The sequence below is a fragment of the Pelodiscus sinensis genome, chromosome 3 (assembly GCF_049634645.1).
Source record: "Pelodiscus sinensis isolate JC-2024 chromosome 3, ASM4963464v1, whole genome shotgun sequence".
NCBI classification, from domain to species: domain Eukaryota; kingdom Metazoa; phylum Chordata; order Testudines; family Trionychidae; genus Pelodiscus; species Pelodiscus sinensis.
The window spans coordinates 46,559,483-46,585,857 of NC_134713.1; positions in this window are offsets into that span (position 1 = coordinate 46,559,483).

Here is a 26,375-nt window from a genome sequence, read left to right on the forward strand (position 1 = left end):
TGTAAATGGAAGTGATTTCTTTTCTTCTCTGCTACTTGTTTGTTTGCTAACAGCTGTGAAATTGGATGCCATTTATTTGCATCCTGTTTCTATTTCCTGGTCCATGGGTACAAGCATATTTACTCTATCACGATCAGGCACTGCACATTTTTCTTGCTCTGCAAAGCAGTCCCTTCTGTCACACTTCAACTGTTGCTGCAATATTTCTATTTTTGTCTTCTACAGGTTCAGAAATATACACACATCATTACATGTCATGCTTACAATTTATGCTTTTAAATAAAATATATGTAAGGAGGGTCTGAATCAATGCTTCCATTACATCCAGCTGGACTGGGAAAAGAATCCTGGGTGTGGTTATCTTCACTCAGTTGCTCAGACCTGCTAAGTATTCAACTGTTGTTATATAAATACAGTCCATGCTAGAATGGGACAGAAATCCTGGATGTAGTTATGTAAATATAGTTTACTTAGTTGCTTAGGCCTGCTGGATATTCAATTGTTAGAATGGTATTTTGCCTATTGTACCCAATTTGGCTGTTGTGGGGGTCACAAACCATGTTAATACTAAATGCAGGAATTTTAAGATATAGAATCATAGAACACTAGTACTGGAAGTGACCTTGAGAGGTCATCGAGTCCAGTCCCCTGCCCTCATGACAGGACCCAGTACTGTCTAAACCAGTTTCCCAAATGGTGTTTCTCAGAACCCCAGGGTTCTGCAAAGTGAAAATAAAGATTACGTGAGAAAATTCCATTACAATAACATTTTATGATAAAAAAATAATATTAAATGATTGTTGTTTTTAAATATGTGCAATTAAACTAAATGTTGTTCCTCATTACCTTGTTTAGCATTTGTTTATTATTATCCTTATTTATTTGTGGTCTACTTTTTCAGCTCCATATATTAGACTGTTCTTAAGTGTTCCGCAAAATTTGAGTTTAAAAGGGTTCTGTGGCCAAATAAAATTGGGAAACACTAGTCTAGACCATCCCTGATAGATGTCAATCTAACCTGCTCTTAAATATCTCCAGAGATGGAGATTCCACAACCTCCGTAGGCTACTTATTCCAGTGATTTACCACCCTGACAGTTAGGAAGTTTTTCCTAATGTCCAACCTAAACCTTCCTTCCTGCCATTTAAACCCACTGCTTCTTGTCCTATCCTCAGAGATCAAGGGAACAATGTTTCTTCTGCCTCCTTGTGACACATTTTTAAATACCTGAAAACCGCTATCTTGTCTCCTCTCAGTCGTCTCCTTTCCAAACTAAACAATTCAATATGACCACCAATGCTTCCAATTATTAGGAATGCAGAAAAGCAGACTGTGTTTAACTCAGTTCAAAGGAGAGAAACTGTCAATGTAAAGTATCAGAGGGGTAGCCGTGTTAGTCTGAATCTGCAAAAGCGACGAAGAGTCCTGTGGCACCTTATAGACTAACTGAAGTGTAGGAGCATAAGCTTTCGTGGGCAAAGACCCACTTCGTCAGATGCATGTAGTACATGCATCTGACGAAGTGGGTCTTTGCCCACGAAAGCTTATGCTCCTACACTTCAGTTAGTCTATAAGGTGCCACAGGACTCTTTGTCAATGTAAAGAATCCTGGACAAGCCCCTACATGTAGTCTGTAGGCAGATTTGAACCTGGGACCTTGATACAGGACCCTCTACAGTTTGATCTATAAAACCAGCTGGCTCTCAGTTTAGACTGTAGGGTCACTTATTCTTATCTCTCATTGTAAGTGGTCTAAGTGCCTGTACATAGGACAATAAACCACTAGGTGTATGGGTTACATATAAATGTTAACATCATATGTGTTTCTTAATGTGTCTCTATTGTGCTTCAGGTTTTTTTTTTTTTTACATAGAACATGAATTTTTTCGCTCTCCTTCTCAGCAACAACTGTTTGTTGCCTGACCTCTAAGCAAAGATGTGACCCAATCACCCTTCAAATTACATCTCTTCTGTGCACTTATTCATGCCCAGGTGGTTGCCTGCCACAGCCTGAGGGCAAAATCTGTCACTGAAAGAGCATAATTCTACCTTTGTCCTTTGACTGAAGCCAGGTCTGTATTTCAAAGGCATTGCTGGTATAGTTTTACCTATATACTATACCAGCCACGTGTTCCTTATGGATGCAGATACATCAGCAAAACTGTGCTGCAACTATATGGGGGCTTTTCCTGGTATACCTCTTCACACCCTTGACTGATACAGTTGTCCTGGGAAAAATGTGTATATACACCTGGCCTGAGGCTGAGTGGTTGTTTAAGTCCCATAGGGTATGTTTACACTACCCCCCTAGTTCGAACTAGGGGGGGTAATGTAGTCATACAGAGTTGCAAATGAAGCCCGGGATTTGAATTTCCCGGGCTTCATTTGCATAAAGCCGGCCTGCGCCATTTTTAAATGCCGGCTAGTTCGGACTCAATGCCGCGCGGCTACACACGGCACGGACTAGCTAGTTCGGAGTAGGCTTCCTAATCCAAACTAGCTGTACACCCTCATTCCACGAGGCGTACAGCTAGTTCGGATTAGGAAACCTAATCTGAATTAGCTAGTCCGTGCCGCGTGTAGCCGCGCGGCATGGAGTCTGAACTAGCCGGCATTTAAAAATGGTGCCGGCCGGCTTTATGTAAATGAAGCCCGGGAAATTCAAATCCCGGGCTTCATTTGCAACTCCGTATGACTACATTACCCTCCCTAGTTCGAACTAGGGGGGTAGTGTAGACATACCCATAAGGTCTCTAACATTCAGTACTTATTCTTTAAAGTCAAAGGGTTCTTTTGTCCTTCGAGCCAGACTGTTTATAATACACACGTCCCATTGCAATTCCCTTGAAAGAAGAAGTGTAAACAGGAAAAAAATATATGAAACAAAAGGAGTTTACACAACTCATCTGTCTCAACATATCTCCTAAATTACATGAGGCTTTCTCACTTTAGTCTCAGAAAAGAAACTCAAGTTGACAGCTTTGTCTACACTGCTGTATTTTTGTGCAAGAAGTTTTTTGTGGAAGAGATCTTCCACAAAAACTTCTTGCGCAAAAGCGTGTCCATACCTCAAAAGTGCATCGCAAAAGCAATGTGCTTTTGTGCAAGAGAGAGGTTCACACTGCATGGATGCTCTTACACAAGAAAGCTCTGATTGCCATTAACAGAATGGCTACGTCTACACTGGCACCCTTTTCCGGAAATGCTTAAAATGGAACAGTTTTCCGTTATAAGTATTTCCGGAAAAAGCGCGTCTACATTGGCAGGATGCTTTTCCGGAAAAGCGTCCGTGGCCAATGTAGACGCGCTTTTCTGGAAAAAAGCCTCTATCGTCATTTTTGCGATCGGGGCTTTTTTGCGGAAAAGACTACTGTGCTGTCTACACTGGCCCTTTTCCGGAACAGTTTTTCCGGAAAAGGACTTTTGCCTGAACGGGAGCAGCATAGTTTTTCCGGAAAAGCACTGACAATTTTACAGTAGATCGTCATTGCTTTTCCGGAAAAGCAAGCGGCCAGTGTAGACAGCTCGCAGCTTATTCCGGAAAAGTGGCTGCTTTTCTGGAATAAGTGGCACAGTGTAGACACAGCCAATGTGTTTTTCTGTGCTTTTTCTGATAGGCTCTTTTTGCACAAGAAACCCCTTTGGAGTGTCCACACATGCCTTTTTGTACAAGAACTGCAGCACAAAAAGGAGTAATTCCTCAGGGGGAGAGGAATCACTCTACTAGCAAAAGCCCTTTGTCCTGTCGATTTACTGTATTTTTTTTTTTTTGAGCAAAAACACGCTTGAGATGTGTATGCTCCACTGGGTTTTGTGGAAAAACAGCCGGTTTTGCGCAAAAACCTTGTAGCGTAGACATAGCCTTACAGATCCAGAGAGCAAGCCCTGGCTCTGACCTCTGCAGTCTAATGCTAGGTCTAAACAGCAAAATGTTGACAGCATAGCTATATAAGTCCAAGAGTGTGAAGAGATGTGATCTATGACTTAGCAGGGCTGACAAAAACTATTAAGATAGAAGTGGTTATACCAGCAAAAAGCACAGTTTTACAGGTATATCTTATTTTGGGAGAATATGGGAGTGGAGAAGGAGAGATCTGTAATAAGCTATACACTCAAAAGCAAAGTATTGCTATTATAGCTGCATATGTACTAGGAGCAGGGCCGGCCAGATGTATTCTGGCGCTATGGGCATGTGGCCCCGGGCACGGGTGCGTGGCGCCGCGCCCGAGCGCACGGCGCATGCATGACCTGGCTATGGCTGCTGGCACGCAGCCCGGAACCCGCCCCTAGGGCACACGGCGCATGCGCAGCCCAGTCTGGCCTGGTTGTTGCTGCTGGTGTGCGCGCCGGACCGTGTAGGGCCCCGCGGATGTGGGGGGAAGGGCGTTGCTGGCCGGCGCCTCAGGGATGTGGGCGGGCTGGCGCTGTGGAGCCGGACGTGCGGCGCTTGATGGCAGCTGTAAGGGACGCCGCGCACCCCTTACAGCTGCCACCAGGCGCCCCCCATTGGTTGGCGCCCTGAGCAGCTGCCTGGCTCGCCCATGCCTCCGTCAGGCCCTGACTAGAAGCATTTTGCTGATACAATATACTAGCAAACCTTCTAAGTGTAAAACTAAGATCCAGTCCCATACTGTCTTTTGAATCTGTTGCTGTTAGAGTTCACTGCCATGATGGAGAGTATCTTTCTCCCCAAAACCAACTCTAACTCTTCAAACTAGAGCATCAGCACACCACACTAAATGGAGTTTCTCTACGTCTGCGGCAATGTCTACACAACAGATTTTGGTTGATAAAAGTTATATCAGCATAAAATTGCTGCAGTCAGTATGTCACTCATACTCCTATCTACCCTTTTTTACCAAAATATTTTGATTTTGTTTTTGACAAAAAGTTGTCATTTTCTGCAAAAAGCATACACTTTTTAGTAAAAATGCATTTAATCAAAACTCTAATTTTCTTTTAAAACAGCTTCAACAGAAATGTTTCAATCATTTCTAGATGTACTTTAAACCTGTGACTCCAATAAAATTTGAATAGAAAATTATAGCAATTCTATAGATTTTTGAACCATCGAAAGAGCACTTTGGAGGTTTAAAGAATCTATACTGTATGCAAACATTCATCTCACGAGAAGGTGAGTATGTGCATTAAAAATACAGCAAGGTCACAACAAGATCCTGTGTTAACTTTTTCTTAAAAGTTATCTCTTTCCTAATGCCTCTATATAAATACATAGCATGCCCACATCTTGAATACTGTATGCAGATCTGGCTGCTCTACCTCAAAAAAGATATATTGAAATTGGGAAAGGTACAGAAAAGGGCAACAAAAATTATTAGGATATGGAATACCTTCCATTTAATATAGGTGGCAGAGTTCTGAGATCTGGCAGTTCTAATCTTGGGCTGTATCATCAGTTAGTTTCTAAAGAACTTCTCTGTGGATTCCAGTTCATAATTAAAATTTGTTTCCTACTTAGCTATAGTTTAACCAATAATTTTAAAATAAAGTACTACAAAAGAGTATTTTTCACCAATCCTAATCTATTACAAGACACTCCTTGAATCAACCATATCCCACAATCTTCATTGATTTAAATAGTGCAAAATTCATTAGGCAATGGACAGAAACAATGAAAGTATCAGACAGAGCTCATACAGGTAATCAAGAGAAATAGGGGAATATAAGATATACATTTCTGGAGAAAGTCTGGGACTGGAGATTTCTCTGAAGTATAATTTAAGAATGGCTGGCAGCTGCAGCACTCATGCAATATAATGAGTAGGCTGTGTGTGGGCAGTCCAGGGCTACATCTAAAAGACACCCATCTGTAGGCAGAGGGATGTAAATTAGACGTATTGAAAGTGCAAATGAAGCCGGGATTTAAATATCCCGCACTTCATTTGCATAATGGCGGCCGCCGCTTTTTTTCGAAATGAGGCTTTTCGAAAAAAATGGCCGTTTAGACAGGGCATTTTCGACAGAAATGCCCCATTTTCAAAAGATCCTGTACTCCTCATTTTTTGAGGAGTGGTGTAGTTTAGATGTAGCCCCAGAGAAGCAGCGTAAAAGGTCATAGCTGAGGGGAGAAAGTTGTTCAAATTGTACCCTATGCATGTTATAGTTTGTGGCTAAATACTTTGCTGAATTGTCCTATACACCAATCTAACCATGATACTGTATGTTTTCTGAAATGTTAACAATAGATCGCTATGACATAGAATTCAATACATTTAAAGTAAGTATTTATTCTTCCTATCTCACATAAACTTTCCATTAAATATAGATAACAAACAGTAGAAACATTTTCAAATACTTCAATTGCAAAGAGATAAGATTACATATTTTTTTAGATGGTGACATATTTCTGTTCTTGAAAGTTCTGACAACAATGGTATCTGAAATCTCCCGTTTAGTCACATTAAAACATTTGTATCCAAATATATTAAGTACATTTTCCCCTAGACCAGGGCTGCCAGTAGTCTCAGTTCTGAATAGCAAGAACCACCTTCAGAAGTTGTGATTAAATTGGCCTTTGTGCTCACTTTTTTTCCCTTTTGTAAGCCTAAAAGGAATGTTTAGCTGTCAGAGTAAGGAGAGAACACACTCTCTTGGGTTCCATTGTACTCTACTGGGCAAGTCACTTTCTCTATAGGATACGTCTAGACTACAGGCTTTTGTCAACAGAAGTGTTGTCAACAGATAGGGTATGTCTAGATTACAGAGTTTTGTCGACAAAGCTTCTGTCGACAAAGAGCGTCGAGACTACATCCAGGTCTGTCGACAAAGCAAGCCACTTAGTCAAAGCCACTGCTTGATTTAGTGGGTCAAGTAAGGCTCCGCTAAATTGAATGCTGAGGGCACACCCAGTCAATATTGGTAGGAGGAATAAGGGAAGTCCATGAAAACGTTTGCTCCCGTCGACCTCCAACTGTGGACTCGGTACCAAGTTAGGCTTAAGGTACATCAATTCTAGATATATTATTTAATGTAGCTGGAGTGGTGTACCTTAAGTGACCTTCTGGGTGTAGTAGAAACCTGGCCTGAGAAAGAATTTTCCATATTATGTCAAGCAAATGTATCTATTTACAACAAAAATGTTCCCTTTTTCTGGAACTTACTAATTACCAAACAAGATCAGACTAGTGGTCTAAGCAGTCCAGTATCTTGTCACTGACAGTACACATGCTTCAGCTTCAGTACACATGCTTCAGCTGAAGCCCGATAATTGACAAATTATTTCTTTAAAACAGAAAACAATTGTTAATCTAAAAGGAAAAACAAAAAAGGCATATATTTACATTGATTATTTCTGTAATTAATACTTTCTACAAGGCTGAGATCCATGACATATGATAGGTGTTAAAGTCTGTCTTCTGCACTGTAGCAATCCCACTTACATCAAATTCAAAACTAATACTTGCTTTTCCCCACATAGAACAACCAGGCCGGGTAAAAGGAATCCTGACAGTATTTCAGTTCATGAGGAATACCAAGCCATCTTAATTAACAAAGTACATTGATTTGCTAAGTCTCCACATAGAGAGAAAGAGAATGGCCAGATGTTAAAGAGCTGTTTCTTGATATCAAACAAATTGTCTAAACAATGTTACATGGGCCTTCTCTGAGTTTTTTTAGCCTGTTCACACCTAAATAGAACTCTAGACACAAGGTAAAGTAAATACATTAAGTACATAATATAATACTTAGCATGTAGTGTTTTTCATTTCATTTTATTACTATTGCCAGCATCATCTAGAGACCTTTTTAAATATTGGTGTCACATTATCTATCTTCCAATCATTAGGTACAGGAGCTGATTTAAAGGATAGGTTACAAACCACAGTTAATAGTTCTGCAATTTCTTATTTGAGTTCTTTCAGAACTCTTGGGTGAATGTCATCTCGTCTCGGTGACTTAATACAGTTAAGTTTAACAATTTGTTCGAAAACCTCCTCTAATGACACCTCAATCTGGGACAATTCCTCAGATTTGTCTTCTAAAAATAATAGTTCAGGTTTGGAAATCTTTCTAACATCCTCTGTAAAGAATTCATGTAGTTTCTCTGCAATGACCTTATCATCTCTGAATGCTTCTTTAGCATCTAAATCATCCAGTGGCTCCACTGTTTGTTTAGGACGCTTCCTGCTTCTGATGTACTTAAAAACATTTTGCTATTACTTTTTGACTTTTTGGCTAGCTGTTCTTCAAATTCCTTTTTGGCTTTTCTTCTTATATTTTTACACTTAATTTGACAGAGTTTATGCTCCTTTCTATTTTCCTCAATAGGATTTAACTTCTACTTTTTAAACAATGCCTTTTTATCTCTCACTGCTTCTTTTGCTTGGTTGTTAAGTGGCACTTTTTTGGTTCTCTTCCTGTGTTTTTTAATTTGGGATGTACATTTAGTTGGGCCTCCTTTATGGTGTCTTTGAAAAGTTTTCATGCAGCTTGCAGAGATTTTACTTTTCACACTGTACCTTTTAATTTCTATTTAACTAATCTACTCATTTTTATATAGTTCCCCTTTCTGCCACAGTGTTGGGCTGCTATGGCGTTTTTCCCACCAAGAAGAATGCCTGGGAAGATTTTCTTCATAGTAAGACTATTGCTGCACTTCAGTAGTTCACACTTGTTATTGGGTTGGTGAAATCTCTCTATATATTTTAGAGAGTGTCTGTCTGCTAGTCCATTGTTAATGGTGGGAGCTAGGGCCACCAAATTTGGTATGTAGCTTCCTTTTCTCCTAATTTAAGAAGGGAACTGTCCAGGCCAAAACAGGAGGTATGGTCACTCCACCTCACAGTTAATAATGTACATTTTATTTTCAGACTAAGTTTGTTTATCTTCAACTTTAAGACACTGGATATTTCTCTTCTATACTGAAGGACCTTTTATTGAATATGTGCAAAGAACTGTTTTGAGTGTGGGGGAGGGCAGTAACTGTGCGCCCTGGGATGTGGCTAGCTTTGCATCTCATTCCCTGGATGCTAAGGGAGTGAGAAAAATGCTTGCATTCTGTGCATTCCTCTCACACCTGGCTGGTGAGCTCCCTTCACCAACTAGGTATGAGAGGTATGCACGGAATGCAAGCACTTTCCCCTCACTTCCATAGCATCCAGGGAACGGGATGAAAAGCAAGCCGTGTCCCGGAGCGCAGGGCTGCTGCCCCCCTACAACCCCAAAATGTTGCCCTTGTATGTGTGTTACCCTTATATGTATTTATAGATTATAATGAAATCACCCTTACCCTTCTCTTTGTTCAGCTAAATGGACTGAAAGATTTGAGTCTATTACTAAAAGGCATGTTTTCTTTTCCATTAATCATTCTGATGGCCCTTCTCTGAATCATCTCCAATTTATCAACATTGTTCTTTTGTGGATACTAGAGCTAGATACAGAATTCTAGCAGTGATCACACTGATGCTAAAAATAGAGGCACTATACTTCTAGAGATCGCCCCTTGTTTATATCTTTCAGGACTGCATTAGCTTTCTGGACCACAGCATTGCACTGGGAGCTCACGTATACTTTTACATTTAACAGTATTAAAAAAGTTCCTATAGAGTGAGTACTGCAACTGTGCACATAGGGTTTTCCGATTATATAATAATTTGATTAGTACTGGATGTGATCTTAGGACAAGAACCTGTCAACTCTCAAAATGATAACTAGGAATTTTGAAGTAATCTATATTAATATACAATCTAAGGATCAGGCAACAAAAGTGTAATAATTGCCCTACATGCATAAGTGCTCTTATGAAACATAATTGTTTTTCCCTTTGATATTTTCATTCCCTTTGCTCCTTATTTCCCATCCCCTTCTCTTTTCCCTGTCCCCCTCTGCCCTTCTCTCCTATTTATATTGGGTCTGCACATCCTAAACTCATACGCCATTCATCTGACAAAGTGGGCTGTGCCCACAAAAGCTCATGATACCATCTACATGTTTTGTTATCTATAAAGTGTTACCAGACCTTTTGTTGTTTTTTAAGTTTATCCTGCACAGACTAACTTGGCTACCCCCTGAAGCTTCTAAACATTATAAAAGGTATGGATCCCAGCATTTACTGGTCATAACAGGTAGATTTTAATGCACAGCCATTAATATTATGGATAAGCATTATCCTATGTTAAACAGGCCCAGCCCACACTAGGGGGTGAAGTGGAGATTGTGAAGCATCTTATTTGCTTGCACCCAAATTACCAAGTGATCTAGGTCACGCTATATTATTTATCAGTCCTTGATTTTTGTGTTACAGGGCATCCCCACTATAAGTCACTCCAGTATACATCCGTTCTACACTAAAGTCATAGACATTTGTAGGAACTGTTGCGTTGTAAGTCCTCCCATTCCCTGCTCTTAAGTCACACACAAAAAAAACCTGTACAAATGTAAGTCAGCGGCAAGAAAAAAATTCCCCGCTTTAAGTTGTTTTGCTATAAGTCCAAGTTTTTTGGAATGTATCTGGATGGCCTGTATCTGCATATCTTTGATGGTTTTATCTTTCTCCAACTGCATCAAGGAAATGTTTAATAGAGTATGGCCAAGAACCACTTCCTGCAGATCCCCACTGGGAAGACACCAGTTCAATGATTATTCCCCATTTATAGTAACATTTTGAGACCTATCAGCCCTTCTTTAATCCATTTAATGTATGCCATGATAATTCTATCAATAATTATATATTGTGTTAATTTTTTAATCAACATGTTATGGCTGCCTCAGACAGAATTCCTCTAGGAAAGGAATGCCACTACTTTATGTCAGATATCTCATGTGTTTTCCCAGTGCTGGCTGTGCTCAGCTGGCTGATGAAGGGTAAGTCTACACTACAGGGACAGGTCAATCTAAGCTATGCAATTGGCATTACATTAATAGTGTAACTCGAATCAACATAGCTTGGATCTACTTACCACAGGATCCATGCTGCACTGGGTTGAGAGAAGAAACTCTCCTGTTGACTCCCCTTGCTCGTTTCATTCTGATGAAGCAGTGGAATCAACAGGTGAGTGACTGGTGGTTGATGTATCAGGTCTTCACTAGACCTGCTAAATCAACCCCAACAGAACAATCACTGCAGCAGCAATCCACCCTATAGTGGAGACTTTCCCAATGAGGAGGTGGGACTCAGCTCTTCCTTTCATCCATCACTGTGGCAACATGAGATTAATACACTTCTCAGTGCTACTGTTACCTACTCTGGACCATCTTCTACCCCTCCTTTGTTATAGAAATCCAGTCACAATCTTGTCTCTAGTGAACAGTTATTGGACTTGAATCATTTTGAAAATATGTATTTATTGCATCCTGTTGGCAGTCTCAAATGTCAAGGCTTCCACTTCAGTGCAGCTTTAAGGATCTACCTATCATTGGCAATATGCGAAAGCAGAATCCTTGACATTCAAGACAAACCTTTCATTCGACTAAGCACGCATTTGGAGTACAGTTGTTCTAAATCAACTTGTAAAGAACAATTAACCCACGGTGCCTTATTTATCCTCAGTAAATACATTTCATTGCTCCTCTATTTACTTTTAGACTAGTGTCCTTACACAGTAGCAAAATAGAATAGTTTAAACAACAACAAATCTATTGCACAGTTGTCAGGAGAAAGAGGTAATGTAGCTCTCATAAGGGAATGTCAGAGTTAAATGTACCTGTGCTCTATTCGTTTAAGAAATGAAGGGGAGCTATAAGGGGGTAGCTCATGTTGCAGCATCAGAGGAATGTGTGCTGTGAAATGGTGGAGTAACAATGGAGTGGGTACATACTGTGTTCGTCTGTTGATTTTATTACTAAGTGTAATTCCAGTTTGAAAACTGTCCCTGGTCTGGGAGTGTAATATTTGGCAAGCACAAGTATGAAATGCTGAATTGCCATGATCTCATCTCTTTGAGAGTTGAACCTATCTAGAAGCTGCTGTAGATGGTTCCAAGAAAAGCCACCATGGAAGCTTTAATAGTTGGTAAGGTGGGAGAGAGCTAGAGGATCTTCATGCTAAGGTATGATACCTTTTATGACAGTGAACAGACAAGCATTTAAAAGAAGTCTGTGACTCTCCAGGCATTTCTAGCACAAGTTTCAGTGAAAATGCAGCAAAAAAGCCATTTTCTTGTGCATAAGAAACCACCTAAGTAGTGAAGAGCAGGAAGAATTGGAAGATCAGGGATTGTGTGTATTGCTAGCATTAAAGATGAGATTTTACCCCTTAGTGATATATCAAAAGAGAAACAAAGCAAAAATCACAGACTTAGAAAGATCATGTGGAAAAAGCATGCTGAAAAATTAAAATTGCTTAAAATTCAATTTCAAGAAAATATGAAAGAAATTGTATGTCAGACCTCTATGAAAAACCTGTCATCCATACCCCTGAACACAGAATCAATTTTGAAGAAAAACTTTAAAATAACAGAACAGATGGGGAATTCCCACTAAAAGGACAGGTTAAGTCTAAGCAGTCTTTCTTCTTCAATTGAAAGTGATATCTGAAAGGGGTCAGTGAAGAAGAGATAACAGGAACTGCAATCTGGGCAGCTTGCCCAAGATTGAGCCTCAAGACCTATACAGAAAAGTTGAGCCTGCCAAAACTGAGGTAACAGAATGGATCAAAGCTATCCTAGTCTTCAACAGTGGTATGTATCTGAAAAACGGATGCTAGTCTTAGATTCTGCGTATACAGTTAGGAATGGAACTAAAAAACCTGATACCCGACAGAAAATCTGTCCCTTGAATCCAAGATGTTCTGAATGGATAAGGAGGTAGTTTCTGTCTTAGATCAAGGGAAGGTCTACCATTAATCATTCATGGATGAACAAAGCCATCACCTCGTAGCTGTTATTTCTCCATGGGGCCCATAAGAATGGATAAAAGTCCTATATGGAATAACAAATGCACCTACTGCTTTCAAGCAGTGTATAGAAAAATAAGAATTCAGGGATGAGGTGGGAATTTCATACCTGGATGATATCCTTGTGCAAAGTGGCATTTTCAAAGAACACCTAAGAGTATAGAGAGAGTTTTGCATCTGATGAAGTGGGTTTACCCATGAAAGCTTATGGCCAAATAAATCAATTAAGTGCCACAAGACTCCTTGTTGTTTTTTACAGATACAGACTAATACTGCCATCCCGCCAGTATGAATATTTTATAGTTAAATTAGCAGACTTACCTGACATTGCCCAGGTCAGGCGGGCTGGTGGTATAGGAGGGCACTGAAATCAGGGCAAGGCCTTGGAGATATGGGAAGGATGCGGGGAGGCAGTGCAGGAAGTTGGGAGTGGGAAGGGGTGCAAGAGAGAGTTGGAGGGTGAGGAAAGGCTCAGGGTGGGGGGGTCCCATGTGGCATGGGCCTTTGCTCTCACCCCAGCTCTCTCCCAACTGTCAGGGTTCATTTTTCTCTCCCTGGCCCCTCTCCAGCCACAAGGGCCATTTTTCTTCTGCCCTCTGGCACTGCAGCCAAGGGCCAGGAGTGGCAGAAAGGATTTGGGGCAGGAAGGATACTTATGTGGTGTGCTACCAAGCAAGATGGCAGAGCCCCAACACCACTAGCCATTCCCTTGTAGTATGGCTGCCCCCAGTGGACACTCTGCAAGATAGCTCTCCTCTGTAGACTCACTGCCCCAGTGACCACTCTCATATCATGTCCTGCCAAACAGCAGCCTTTCCCTTTGCATGTTATAGAAAACTGTCCCCGTTCTAGGGCTTCCAGCCTAGAGGCTGTTTCAGCTGGTACGAGACTCACTTGCACTGGGAATGCAGGCAGGCTCTCATGCCCCAAAGCGCCATGACTTGCTCCAGGGCAGCTCCATTGTCGTTCTTCGTACTCATGGGCTGCTGGGCCAGCAGGCTCAGAAGAAGTGCTGGGTGCAAGGCGAGGCACCTGGTGTCCCCTGGCCACCCGATGCCCCGTCCTCCGCTGTGCCCCAAGTGGCTGCATCCTGAACCCAGCACCAAACCGCTTTGTTGAAACCCAAGCCCAGACTGACTCTCTCCTGCCCAGATACACATGGAGCTGCAGCAGCGAGCAGCACCTCTGCAAGGTGGGTGAAGAGGTGCCTGGCACCTCTAAGCTAATTCGAACTAACGCATCCAGACTAAAAAACTAGTTTGAATTAGCGTTTTGCTAATTCGAACTAGCATGTCCACACAGAGTGGACCCTAAACCGGGGTTAAGGATGGCCGGAAGCAGTGCCGGCAGGGCATCAGATGAGGAGTTAGAGTGTGGAGCTGCTGCCTTAGTACTGCTTACTTAGTACTGTGTTAGAGTAAAATAAAGTTGTGGGGTATATCAATATCAGTTTTAAACTTGCACAATGGAATACCCCCATTTGGGTCAAGAAGATTGACCACCAGTAAATGTTTAAATCAGTGATAGTCAGACCAAGACTGGGGTGCAACATATGGATCTTTAATGTGTCTCCTTCAGGTCTGTTCAGCACATAATAAAACAGGACATGATTTAATTATTAACCAGTTCAAGTTATTAACCAATCAGGATGCTTTGACTATGTTATTAACCAACTATAGAATATTTAGTCAGTCATTTTGCTGTGAGAATAACATATAATGAAATGACACTACTGTGGCTTTTTTGCAAAATGTTGCTCACTAATTTGGCTCTTGGAACACTGAAGACTGAGTATCACTGGTATAGCTGTAGACTAAAATGATTGAACACTACTTCATATTCCACTATTCTCCTCCTCTTCATTAGCATCCACTAAATATTGGTAAGCATATTGCCCACCTTGCCCCTCTGGTGACAGGGACACTTGCTTTACTGATAATTGGTCGATTTCTGTTCTATCTGTGTAATTCCAGAGTAATTCTGGAATAATGAGTATGGTTCTCCTCTCACTTACATGAGTGTAGCCCTGAACACAGAACTCCAGTCAGGAATCTGACAGGAAGAATGTTGGGTGAAGGATCCAGATTGGTTCACAGCTTCTATATATAAATACTGTGCAGGAACAGGAAATTGTCCAAGCAATCAGTGGTGCCGGAACAATCTTTATAATGGGGGTGCTGCTACATGTATTTGGTGATTGTTATTACTACTTCAAGCCAGGGGGTACAGCAGCATCCTTACTTCCATCAATGCTGCATACAACTGGGATTCACTTTGCTCTCAACTGTGTCTCTGTATTTGTTTCTGCTGTCCTAGCTTGACTTCCTGGTATCCTGTCCCTCCCTGCGCAGTCCAGGACACACCATACGATCCATTGTCTATAGTCAAGCCCTTAGGTACAACCGCATCTACTCTAATCCCACTGACGGAGACCAGACACTTCAAGATCTCTTCCAAGCATTTGTAAATCTCAATTACCCAACAGGGGAAATTAAAAAACAAATTGAAAGAGCCAGACAAATACCCAGAAACTATCTATTTCAAGTTAGGCCCAAGAAAACCAATAATAGAACATCACTTGTCATCACCTATAGCCCCCAACTTAAGCCCCTCCAACACATTATCAATGACCTACAACCTATACTGGAACAGGATACTATGCTCCGAGAGGCTCTGGGGGACAGACTCATAGTCTCCTAGGGTATGTCTACACTACAGCACTAATTCGAACTAACTTAGTTAATTCGAACTAAGCTAATTCGAACTAACGGATCCAGACTAAAAAACTAGTTTGAATTAGCGTTTTGCTAATTCGAACTAGCATGTCCACATTAAGTGGACCCTGAACCGGGGTTAAGGATGGCCGGAAGCAGTGCCGGCAGGGCATCAGATGAGGACTTAGAGCGTGGAGCTGCTGCCTCAGGCTAGCCGATGGCTGTGCTTAAAGGGTCCTGACCCCCACCCCGGACAGACAGTTCTCAGGGGTGCCCTGCTTGCAAAGCAGTCCTGGCTTGGAGTGCCCTGAGTGCCCACACTGGGCACATCACAGCACTCGGCCATCAGACCGGCTGCACTTGCCGCAGGCTGCCATCTGGGGAGAGGGGGCAATTGGGGGGCTGCAGCAGAGCTTCCACCCCCAGAAGCCCGCAGAGCCAGCCCAGTCCTCCCCATCGGGGGCTCGTACCCCATTCCTCCCTCACCTCCTTCCACTTACCCCTCCTTAGCCCCCCTTCCTGATGGAAGAAAGTGTAGACATATCCTAAGTGAGATAAGAATCAGTCAATAAAGAAAACGTGTGGTCAAAAATAGAATCTCTCTTTATTGAACAAAACTGGGGGAGACTGGGAAAAGGAGGTGGGAGAGGGGAAGAGAGAGGGTGGGAGAGGGGAGGGCAACTATAATGATCAGAGGTTTGGAAGAGGTCCCATATGAAGAGAGGCTAAAGAGACTGGGACTTTTCAGTTTCGAAAAGAGGAGATGGAGGGGGGATAGGATAGAGGTCTATAAAAGCATGAGTGGTGTGGAGAGGGTGCATCAAGAAAAGTTCTTCATTAGTTCCCATAATAGAAGGACTAGAGGACACCAAAGGAAAGGAATGGGTAGCAGGCTTCAAACTAGTAACAGAAAGTTTGTGGAAGGCTGGAGAGGGATGGCATGAGACAAATGGCTTGGTCACTGTCTTTGGTCCATCCCCTCCAGGGTCCCTAGGGTTGGCCGCTGTCAGCAGATAGGCTACTGGCCTAGATGGACCTTTGGTCTGACCCAGTATGGCCATTCTAAGCTCAGGGCTCAGGGTCGGGGATCTCAGTGGACCACCTTAATTTTCATGCACACGTGCTCCTGGGTGGCCAGGCTGGCAGCTCTCCTGCCCTAGATGGCCACTTTCCTGTGCCTAGTGCGGAGGTCATGGACGAGGTCCACGATGTCTGCACTAGACCAGGCGGGTGCCCGCCTCTTGCAGTTCCGGGCAAGCTCCCGGGAGCCGCCAGCCTGGTCCCGGGAAGAGGGGGAGGTCTGGGGGGCATTGGGTGGCTGGCTCGAGCCGTGCCAGATGCAGAGTCTGCTAGCTGGGTGCTGGCAGGCTTGCACCTGGCACAGGCACTGTAGCCAGCCCGTGCCCCTTTAAGCGGTCCGGGGCCAGGAGGGGGGTAATAGAGTTTCCCTGGTGTTGGCCAGAGTGGCCACCAGGGAAAGCTGGGGAGGGCTAGCCTCCCACTAGTTCGAATTAAGGGGCTACACACCCCTTAATTCAAACTAGTAAGTTCGAACTAGGCTTAGTCCTCATAGAATGAGGTTTACCTAGTTTGAACTAAGCGCTCCGCTAGTTCGAATTAAGTTCGAATTAAGTTGATAGCGCCTATCAAAGATGATAGCGCCTATCAAAGTTAATTCGAACTAACGTCCGTTAGTTCGAATTAACTTTGTAGTGTAGACATACCCCTATAGACAACCACCTTACCTCAGGAAGATTCTTACCAACAGCCACAGGATATACCACATTAATACCAACCCTGGAACTTTCCCTTGCAACAAACCCCGTTGTTAACTTTGTCCACATATTTTCTTTGGTGACACCATCACTGGACCTAACCATGTCAGTTATATGATCAAGAACACATATTCCTGTTCATCCAGAAATATAATTTATGCCATCGTGTGCCAACAGTGTCCTTCTGCTATGTATACTGGACAGACTTCTCAGACACTTCGCCAAAGAATTAATGCCCACAAATCAGGCATCAGACATCTTCACAAGGAAAAAACAGTTGCTTTTCATTTCAACCTACCTGGACAGTCTTAATGACCTTACTACATGCATCTTACTTCAAAGAGACTTTAACACCAGATTACAGAGGGAAACTTCAGAACTTACATTCATGCTTAAATTTGACACTTTACAAATTGGCCTTAACAAAAATGCTAATTACCTTACCCATTACAAAGATAGATTCCCCACTTATCACCCCTGATTAGCCATTCATTGACTCATAAATAGCTATTCCCTCCCTCCTTCCCTCTCCCTTACCCCACCTTCTGTACTAAATCTGATTTGTCAGTTTAATAATGTGTTCATTTTTTTCATTGTACTCCTTTGGTATATATGGTCATGCCAATTCTCTTCAGAATATGAGCTGAGGAAGTGGGTCTGGCCCACGAAGCCATCTTGTTAGTCTTTAAAGTGCTACATAGTTTTTCCTTTTGTTTTGGTAATCTCCTGACACTCGACTTTTAGTTTCCCCTCTGGCCTTTTTCAGACTCTGACCTCCTGGAGACCATTCTGGATTGACTCCTTCTCTGATCATTAGGTCAGATTGTCCATGCCCTGGTTGCTCACTAATTGTGTTTTTCCTAATTTTCTCAGTGCTCAATTTGAGACCCTTAGCCTGCTTTGCAGAAGTATTGAGCACTCACAAGTGCAATCGAAGTCAGTGGGAGCTAAGCTTCAAATTTATTAAGTGCTTTAAAACGGTAAATACTCTGACATTTAGTTTGCAGGTTTCTCAAATTAGACATCCAAAGTTAATGGAGACGTTTTACCTTAATTTTTCTGTGCTTCAATTCCTTATCTATAAAATAGGGATAGTAGCACCCACCTGAGCTCACCGAGGTGATGGGAAGATTAGTTACATAGTACTTGGCTATTATAATAATAAGTCCTATATAAAAACACAGCAAAGAACTAATAATACAGGTTGCACCCCCCAAAACTTGGACTTTCTGGTCCGGCAACATCTGTGGTCCAGCAGAACCATGGATGTTCCTGAACTAGGGAATCCTGGCTGGGACCCACAGTAGCAAGAAGGCTGGTGGCTGGGAGCCTGGAGGGGCTGGAGCTGGACTTGGTCTGGAGACCTGATAGAGAAGCCAGGGGCGCGGGCTACAGCAGCCTTGGTAGTGGGGCTGGGGCCAAGGATGTGGCAGCCCCGGTAATGAGGCCAGAGGCTGCAGCAGCCATGGCAGCCCCACTAGCGGGGCTAGGGCTGCATTATCCCAGTGCAGGGGGCAACTGGGGCCAGCAGCAGGGAGGCATGGTGGGCTGGGAGTCCAGAAGCAGCGGACCTCCTCCCGTCTAGCACCCTCAGGACCTAACCAGTCCCGAAAGAGGGAATTTGCCAAACCAGGAGAGGTCTTTGCTACCAGTCCCACAGCCCATCACCTCTCCCCACTGTCAGCCCCAGCCACACCCCCTACTGGGCTGATGGGCTGCTGTGGCCCTGGCCTGGCTACTGGGGCTGCCATGGCATTAAATGAATCTTGTCTGACCAGTACAGTTTGAGGCAGAGAGGTCTGTGGAAAAAATAGTATGCAATTATATAATTAAAGAATCTGTCACAATGCTCCCTCATAGGGTATGTCTACACTAGCTCGTTAGTTCGAGCTAGGTAGGCAAATGAGGGCAACCGGAGGTGCAAATGAAGCCCGGGATTTAAATGTCCCGGGCTTCATTTGCATGTTTCCGGGCGCTGCCATTTTTAAATCCCCCTTAGTCCGAACTCCATGACCGCGGCTACACGTGGCACGGAATAGGTAGTTCGAATTAGAGATCCTTATTCGAACTACCGTTACTCCTCATTCCACAAGGAGGAGTAACAGTAGTTCGAATTAGGAAATCTGATGAATGAAATACAAAACAGATGACATTTTACTACTTCTCATTCTGATTCTACTATTCAAGTAATTACATTACTGCTAGTTTATATACTAATTCAGGATCATCTAATTTTGAAGACGGTTCAACGGTTCTAGTAATTTTTTGCACTGTAGCTTGCTGAGACTGATTCTTATCTCACTTAGGATATGTCTACACTACAAAGTTAATTCGAACTAATGGACATTAGTTCGAATTAACTTGGATAGGCGCTACACTAGCGCTCCGCTAGTTCGAACGTAATTCGAACTAGCGGAGCGCTTAGTTCGAACTAGGTAAACCTCATTCTACGAGGACTAAGCCTAGTTCGAACTTACTAGTTTGAATTAAGGGGTGTGTAGCCCCTTAATTCGAACTAGTGGGAGGCTAGCCCTCCCCAGCTTTCCCTGGTGGCCACTCTGGCCAACACCAGGGAAACTCTATTGCCCCCCTCCCGGCCCCGGACCCCTTAAAGGGGCACGGGCTGGCTACGGTGCCTGTGCCAGGTGCAAGCCTGCCAGCACCCAGCTAGCAGACCCTGCACCTGGCACGGCTCGAGCCAGCCACCCGATGCCCCCCAGCCCTCCCCCTCTTCCCGGGACCAGACTGGTGGCTCCTGGCAGTTTGCCCAGGACCGCAAGAGGAGGGCGCCCACCTGGTCCTGTGTAGACATCGTGGACCTCGTCCACGACCTCCGCACTAGGCACAGGAAAGCAGCCATCTAGGGCAGAAGAGCTGCCAGCCAGGAGCAGGTTTGCATGAAAATCAAGGTGGTCCACTGACACCCCCGACCCTGAGCCCTGAGCTTAGAATGGCCATACTGGGTCAGAACAAAGGTCCATCTAGCCCAGTAGCCTGTCTGCCAACAGCGGCCAACCCTAGGGACCCTGGAGGGGATGGACCAAAGACAGTGACCAAGCCATTTGTCTCGTGCCATCCCTCGCCAGCCTTCCACAAACTTTGGGCAGGGACACCACTCCTACCCCCTGGCTAATACCACTCCATGGACCCAACGTCCATGAATTGATCTCACTTCTCTTTAAACTCTGTTCTAGTTCTAGCCTTCACAGCCTCCTGCAGCAAGGAGTTCCACAGGTTGACTCTTTGCTTTGTGAAGAACTTTCTGTTATTAGTTTGAAGCCTGCTACCCATTCCTTTCCTTTGGTGTCCTCTAGTCCTTCTATTATGGGAACTAATGAAGAACTTTTCTGTATGCACCCTCTCCACCCCACTCGTGCTTTTATAGACCTCTATCATATCTCCCCTCCATCTCCTCTTTTCTAAGCTGAAAAGTCCCAGACTCTTTAGCCTCCTTTTCCCAGTCTCCCCCAGTTTTGTTCAATAAAGAGAGATTCTATTTTTGAACACAATTGTCCTTTATTTTGTACATCAGGAAGGGGGGCTAGGGAAGGGTAAGTGGAAGGAGGTGAGGGAGGAATGGAGTACGAGCCCCCGATGGGGAGGACTGGGCTGGCTCTGTGGGCTTCTGGGGGTGGAACCTTTCCTGCAGCCCCCCAATTGCCCCCTCTTCCCAGATGGCAGCCTGCGGCAAGTGCAGCCGGGCTGATGGCCGAGTGCTGTGATGTGCCCAGTGTGGGTACTCCGGGCAATCCAAGCCAGGACTGCTTTGCAAGCGGGGCACCCCTGAGAACTGTTTGTCCGGGGTGGGGGTTGGGTCCCTTTAAGCACAGCCCTCGGCTAGCCTGAGACAGCAGCTCCACGCTCTAACTCCTCATCTGTTGCCCTGCCGGCACTGCTTCCGGCCATCCTTAACCACAGTTTAGGGTCCACTCTGTGTGGACATGCTAGTTCGAATTAGCAAAACGCTAATTCGAACTAGTTTTTTAGTCTGGATCCGTTAGTTCGAATTAGCTTAGTTCAAATTAACTAATTCGAACTAAGTTAGTTCGAATTAGCGCTGTAGTGTAGACATACCCTTACATAAGTTGTGATCTAGCCGTGTAAACTTTCTTCTGGCATTGCAGTTACTGTGAAGAGGAGCAGGGTAAAGCTGGGCAGGTATGTTTCATTATGTTTTGCCTTTGCTAACTCTAGTATGCAGATATGCCTCTGAACTCACACAGGGAGAAGAACTGTTCAGTTCTTCCAACAAAACCTGAATTACATCCACACTTGCAATCAGGTTCTTCTGAAAGTAAATCGAAAGCAAGAAAAGGAAATATGTTAGGTGACCAGATTGGGTTACCAGGGACATCCATGGTGAGCTAAAACACAAAAAGGAAGCTTACAAGAAGTGGAAACGTGGACTGACTAGGGCGGAGTATAAATATATTGCTCAAGAATGCAGGGGAGTTATCAGGAAGGCGAAAGTGCAATTGGAATTGCAGCTGGCAAGGTATGTGAAGGGTTACAAGAAAAGTTTCTATAGGCATGTTAGCAACAAGAGGGTGATCAGGGAGGGTGTGGGGCCCTTATTGGATGAGGGAGGTAACCTAGTGACAGATGATGTGGGAGAAGCTGAAGTACTCAATGGTTTCTTTGCCTCTGTCTTCATGGACAAGGTCAGCTCCCAGACAAATGCACTAGGCAACGCAGTATGGGAAGGAGAAAGCCCTTGGTGGGGAAAGAACAAGTTAGGAACTATTTAGAAAAGCTAAACGTGCACAAATCCATGGGCCTGGATTTAATGCGTCTGAGGGTATTGAGAGAGTTGGAAAATATCATTGCGGAGCCTTTGGCCATTATCTTTGAAAACTCGTGGAGATTAGGAGAGATCCCGTATGATTGGGAAAAGGCAAATGTAGTGCCGATCTTTAAAAAAGTGAAGAAGGACAATCCAGAGAACTACAGACTTGTCAGCTTTACCTCAGTCCCCAGAAAAATAATGGAGGGGATCCTCAAGGAATCCATTTTGAAGCGCTTGGAAGAGGGGAAGTGATCAGGAGTAGTCAACATGGATTCAGGAAGGGCAAGTCGTGCCTGACCAATCTGATTAGCTTCTATGATGAGGTAACTGGCTCTGTGGATATGGGAAAGTCAGTGGATGTGATATATCTTGACTTTAGCAAAGCTTTTGATACAGTCTCCCACAATATTTTTGCCAGCAAGTTAAGGGAGTATGGATTAGATAAATGGACTGTAAAATGGATAGAAAGCTGGCTAGATTGTCGGGCCCAATGGGTAGTGATCAATGGCTCGATGTCAGGTTGGCAGTCGGTTTCTAGCAGAGTGCCCCAAGGATCAGTTCTTGGACCAGTTTTGTTCACCATCTTTATTAATGACCTGGATGAGGAGATGGATTGCACCCTTAGCAAGTTTGCAGATGACACTAAGCTAGGGGGAGAGGTAGATATGCTGGAGGGTAGGGATAGGGTCCTGAGTGACCTGGACAGATTAGAGGATTGGGCCAAAAGAAATCTGATGAGGTTCAACAGGGACAAGTGCAGAGTCCTGCACTTGGGACAGAAGAATCCCAAGTATTGTTACAGGCTGGGGACCAACTGGCTTAGTAGCAGTTCTGTAGAAAAGAACCTGGGGGTTACAGTGGATGAGAAGCTGGACATGAGTCAACAGTGTGCCCTTGTAGCCAAGAAGGCTAATGGCATATTAGGGTGCATTAGGAGGAGCATTGCCAGCAGATCCAGAGAAGTGATTATTCCCCTTTATTTGGCTCTGGAATATTGTCTCCAGTTCTGGGCCCCCCACTATATAAAGAATGTGGACGCATTGGAGAGGGTCCAGCAGAGGGCAACCAAAATGATTAGGGGGCTGGAGCGCATGACCTATGAGGAGAGACTGTGGGATTTGGGTTTGTTTAGTCTGCAGAAGAGAAGAGTGAGGGGGGATTTGATAGCAGCCTTCAACTTCCTGAAGGGGGGTTCCAAAGAGGATAGAGAAAGGCTGTTCACAGTAGTGACGGATGGCAGAACAAGGAGCAATGGTCTCAAGTTACAAAGGGGGAAGTCTAGATTGAATATTAGGAAAAAATATGTAACTAGAAGGGTGGTGACACACTGGAATGGGTTACCTAGTCAGTTGGTGGAATCTCCATCCCTCGAGAGGTGTTTAAGTCTTGGCTTGACAAAGCCCTGGCTGGGTTGATTTAGTTGGGATTGGTCCTGCCTTGGGCAGGGGACTGGACTTGATGACCTCCTGAGGTTTCTGGTGTTGGTAATCCTCTTTCTATGAAGAAGAAGCCTTTTTCTGAAAGAGCTCTTCTGGAAAAGGCGTGTGTGGATGGAGAAAAGGAAGTTATTTCAAAAGAAGAGGAAAGAGGAAAAAGCACAGGTGTCCTGGTGGCCATTCTGTGCATTGTAATCACAACTTAAATGTGAAATAGTGTCCATTCAGTATGGACGCTATCTTTTGAAAAAGCAGATCTCTTTTTCAATGCGCTTTTTTGTGTGGACGCTCTTTTTCAGAAGAAATTTTTTCAGAAGATCTCTTCTGAAAAAAGATTCTTCTGAAAGAAGTCTGCAGTCTAGACATAGCCTAAGAAGGTTGCAGTTTGATATATAATCACTTTTAAGAGTAAAACCACACTTTGAAATAGCTTTTTAAAAAAATCATGAATAATATTGAAGTTGTAGTTGTCAATAAATTTCTTAGCAAAGATGAAATGGTTGTTCTATACACTCTGATATCATGGTAATAACCAAGTGTAATATGGTGTGACTCACCACCATGACACTTCCTACTGGTCATGGGGGAATTAGCTCAGCACTGTAGCAGCCCCTTCTGGCCAGTGCCTCGCCTGCTGTTACCTGTTTGTGTTAATGGCTCTGCCACCTTACATTAGGACCTACATCCCTCTCAGACCATGGTGTCGTTCCCTCAGGGTACTGCCCTGCCACAGTGCCCCCATACTCTGGAGTTCTCCCCCTCAGGGAATCTCTAATACCCTATGCCCACCTTGCCTCAGTGACACTACTGTATCTCATCATCTAGCCCCTTACATCAGAGACAAGTTACAGTCTGAAATGGCCACTGATCTTAGGCAAAGAAGAGTGGACCTGCTGCTTTCTCCTGCCCTGGCTGCTTCCCTGCAGCCCTAGTACCCGTCAGGCCCCTGTCACTGGGCCTCAGCCTAGGAATGCTCAGGCCCTGGCTCTCCTTGCTTTTCCCCAGCACTGCTCTGTCCATGGTTCCTATATTAGCAGGGAGCTAGGTCCTTCTCCCTCCAGACCTGGAGCAAGAGTGTGTTCAGCCTGGCCAGCCATCTCTTTTATGGAGCCTTCTTGAATTCTGATTCACTGTCACAAGCCCTCTCTTGATTGGGTCCTAGCCATAGCCCTCTTGCTGGGCTGTGTCATCCCTTTTTATTGTAGAGCGAGGTGACTGCCCCCACTACATCAAGGTATAAAAGCCATTGAAAGAGCCAGTTAAACACCCCATCTTTTAACCCACATCTAAAACTCACCTGGATCAGAGGGTCTGGAGAGATCTGTGTTTGCCTTGAGAGTAACAATAAAAGTGGCAAATGTTGTTCAGAGATGCATATGTTAATGAAATTTAATAATCTTGATCAAGAACAGTACAGTCACTCTACAGTACAGGCAGTCCCCGGGTTACGTACAAGATAGGGACTGTAGGTTTGTTCTTAAGTTGAATCTGTATGTAAGTTGGAACTGGCGTCCAGATTCAGCCGCTGCTGAAACTGATCAGTTTCAATAGTGGCTGAATCTGGACGCCAGTTCTGACTTACACACAGATTCAACTTAAGAACCCCAGGCATCCCCAAGTCAGCTGCTGCTGAAACTGATCAGCAGCTGATTCCAGGAAGCCCGGGGCACGGGCTTCCTGTAGTCAGCCACTGGTCAGTTTCAGCAGTGGCGGACTTGGGGACGCCGGGGGCAGAGCAGCTGGGGTGCTGCTGGGCTGGTCCAGTAGCGCTGCTGGACCAACCCAGCAGCACCCAAGCTGCTCTGCCCCAGGCATCCTGATTCAGCCGCTAATGAAACTGACCAGCAGTGGCTGAATCAGGACGCCTGGGGCAGAGCAGCTGGGGTGCTGCCGGGTTGGTCCAGTAGCGCCCAGAGCGGCACTAAGGGACCAACCGGCAGTGCCCCAGCTGCTGTACCCCAGGCGTCCGGAGCAAAGCCGCGGAGCACGGGGGCAGCGGGACAGCCCAGACGTGCCGTGGCTGTCCTGCTGCCCTCGGGCTCCGCGGCTTTGCTCTGCTTTGCTCCCCGTCCCCCTGGTCCGCAGTTACGAACAGGGTCCTCTCCCTGGTCTCCAGCAGACCAGGGAGAGGAAGCAAAGCGGCGGAACACGCAGGCAGACCAGGGGGACGGGGAGCAAAGCGGCGGAACACGCGGGCAGCGGGCAGCCCAGACGCATCTGGGCTCTCCGCTGCCCACGTGCTCCGCAGCTTTGCTCTGCTTTGCTCCCCGTCCCCCTGGTCTGCCTGCGTGTTCCGCCGCTTTGCTTCCTCTCCCTGGTCTGCTGGAGACCAGGGAGAGGACCCCGTTCGTAACTGCGGATCCGACATAAGTCGGATCCGCGTAACTCGGGGACTGCCTGTATTGTTAATAGTTACTTTTCCAGGCTAGACTTTGAGATGTCATGCACCAGCAGACAGGCTCCATCAACTAAGGAAAAACCCCTGGAAGACAAAGGAGGATCTGGTCAAAGATGTGTTACATCACTCAACATTTCAAATACAGAAAAGAGGACAAAATATCTACTGAAATTGAAATGAAAACAGAAACCACTCAGTGCATGGTAAAGCTCATGGAAAACCAAAATGAGATGCTGAAGTGTCTTATCAAGATGCATAGTGAACAACACCAGAGGCCCCACTATGAAACATATACAGAACTCTTTTCACAGCAACCATTCCTCCACATCCACACATCAGTAACAGGAAACTTGGAAATGGCAGAGATGCTTAATGACTTCTTTGTTTCGGTCTTCACCGAGAAGTCTGAAGGA